A 3,156-nucleotide genomic window follows, 5' to 3' on the forward strand; every position below is an offset into this window, starting at 1 on the left:
TTGTTTTATATTCCAAGTTTCCCATATTTCTCTTCTAGATCCCTCCACCATCCTCCATCTTTAATTACAATTTTATACACACACACACACACACCTATCATTAACTCATTATGTATGCATGAGATGATGAGATATTATTGAGGAATGCTTTGCTAGATTATCTAAATTGAAAGTACAGTTGTCTTGGTATATGCATTTTTAAATGGCAAAATTTGCCACAGGACATGCAAAAAATGTGTAATTGGTTGTAGGACACCGGTCGCATTATTTTATTATTTCCGGGTCAAAAGAGGTGAGATATTTTTCTAAATGCCCAGATTGCCCTTCTCTTTCCTTCCTTTTCTCTTACTCTGTCCTTCTTTCCCCCTTCTTGTTGATTTCGCCGGGAACGGCATAGCAGCCTCAAAGCAGCGGTGGGGCGAGGTCGGCGCGGCGTGGTGCGGAATCACCAGCGGCCGGGGCGGTCGATGGCATGGCGCGACCATGGAGGAGTGGTGTTCGGCCAGATCGATAGCGGGCAGGCGACGACAGTGCCGGTGCGGTGGGGCGCGGCCGGGAGGCAGCACCAAGCGTAGGCGGGGAGGCTACGATGGGTCCCGGCATCACCACCGCTACGATGGCCAGTGCCCTTGCTCCCTTCGGTGCGCTTGACGAGTGCCGACGACTGCGGCGGGTTCAGATCGGCGCCGACGAAGAAGGGGTGCGATCTCCCTCTCCGGTGCACCATTTTTCGGGGTCCTTGAGGGGAGATGGAGAGGAGGATGAGGCGAAGATGCTGGCGCGACAGCTTGGCCCGGCTTGGTCCAGATAAGTGGGAATGTCGATGATGTCGCTGCGGCGGTGCGCAAAGCACGCTCCAGAGCTCCGGTGGGCACAACAGCATTCCCGTCGATTGGCTGCACGAATCGAGAGGTTGTCAAAGCAAGATTTGATCGGCATGGAGAGAAGATAATAGAACATGAATTAGATAGGAACGGAGATAGCTCGTTGGTGATCAGCGGCGTCCTCCTTCTCAGCGGCCGACGACGAAAGATAGGTGGAGAGGGAGAGCTGGAGCTCTCTTCCTCGGTTTGCTTTGTGTGGAAATGAAGTGGAGTAGATGGTGATGCAGTAGGGACGAGATGAAGACTCGCCTCAGCATTTTGAGGCGTTGACACGTCGTGCACACGCGTCGAACTCAGCCGGCGCCGATCTCTCTCTCGGCTGTCTCTGGTCGATCTCTCTCCCATCGCGTGCTAGCTCATGTCGCTTGGCCCAACCTCCCCCAAACACGACGAGCTGAGGAGGCTATTCTCCAGGTTCGGCAAGATCGAGAGGGAGAAGAAGATAAGGGCAAAACTGTCATTTTACATTGTTTCTCTCTCATCAATTGACCGAATATTATATTTTAATGTGTCCAATGTCCTGTAGCAAATTACCACATTTTTGGAGTGTCCTCGGGCAAATTCACGTCTTTAGGGTGTTCAACAGCTAATTACACATTTTTTGAGTGTCCTGTAGCAAATTTTGCCTTTTTAAATTTGTCAAGGGTGTATCACAGAGCTTTGTCAACATAGATCAATCCCACTTAAGTGCCATACACATGCATGTCAATGAGAAATCAATATGTGATCTATAAAAAAATTCTATATTCCAAATATATATACTTTCTTGATTTCTCAAGTGTAATTAGATATATTTGTGCAACATGTCAATCAGCTCTGTAATGAAGTGTTTGTTCTCAATTAATCTCTACTCCCTCCGTCCCTAAATATAAGGGATTTTGGTTGGATGTGGCATATCCTAGTATAATGAATCTGGACAGGAGCTTGTCCAGATTCATTGTATTAGGATATGTCACATCCAACCAAAATCCCTTATATTTAGGGATGGAGGGAGTATGTCCCAAAATAAATTAACCTAGTACGGAATGTGATATATTTTAGTACTACGAATCTGGACAGCTCATAAAATGTATCACATCCCGTACTACGTTAACTTATTTTGGGGGCAGAAGGAGTACGATTCCTCACATCAACAACTCCGCACAACTAAAACTAACCAAATTTTAGCAATATATAGTGCATGCATGTATTGTAGTATAGATGTAATTCATGAGTTAATATGAAAAAATATAACATACATAAAATATATAACTAACGACTTTAGTGCGTCACTTCCCAATTGTGAGTTATTTTTTTAACTGCCGCCTTACTAGATAGCTAGCCCTACATTATGATGTCATCTCAGAAAAATCATAGCAAAAAAAAAAGGTTTTCGAATAGACTATATATATGTTAGACACAACGTAAAACTTTCAACATCTTGTTGTTTTCTTGTGGACTTTAAGTACCTTCATTTTTTTTACAATTAATTGTACCTTCTTGATCAATATATATTTGCTTGTTAACTAATCTAATGATTAATTAGAAATACATGCATGCATAGGCGTTCCCATATTATAGTATTGATTACCACGTGAACATAAAAGTGGAATTGCTAGATTTCAAGTGCCTAAAATTTCACATATAGTACCTAAAATTAATTGCAGTGCTATGCAAAATGCGATTTAGGTTCATTTTAACTACATTATGTTGTTATATATATGGTTTGAATTCATTTTTGTCTATATATGTTTGAATTTTCTTTCATGTATCTTAATTTGTAATGTTTTATGAGTTATATGAATTTATTTGTATTTTTGTATTTTTTTCTTGTTTGTTAGAATAATTTATTGTTCAACCATTGGGTAGTTGTAAGTACCACTAAGTAACAGGAATGTAATGGAACCATTGGATTATTATCTAACAAGGGACGATAAAAGTGAGTGGACTTTTTGAAAATTTCAGGCGCCTAAAATCTAGACACTCACGAAAAAAATAATTACACAAGGGCATGATGATTTACTAACACATCTTGATATGTTGTTGATCATATGTAACCATAATCAACTCATGATCACTCATCATGTATATCCAAAATATTTGGCCTTTTAGCCCTGTCGTAGGTTTTAATTTGCCTAGTAGTACTGGCCATATTATATATCTACATCTTCATATAAAATAGCTCACTAGCAAGATAAGTATATATATGGACAGGAATAGAGCTAGACACCATAAGTTGCCATTTCATCCTGGTAACCGGGCTATATATGTAATATGGATATTTGTCACCTTC

The sequence above is a fragment of the Oryza sativa genome, chromosome 2 (genome assembly GCF_034140825.1).
Source record: "Oryza sativa Japonica Group chromosome 2, ASM3414082v1".
NCBI lineage: Eukaryota > Viridiplantae > Streptophyta > Magnoliopsida > Poales > Poaceae > Oryza > Oryza sativa.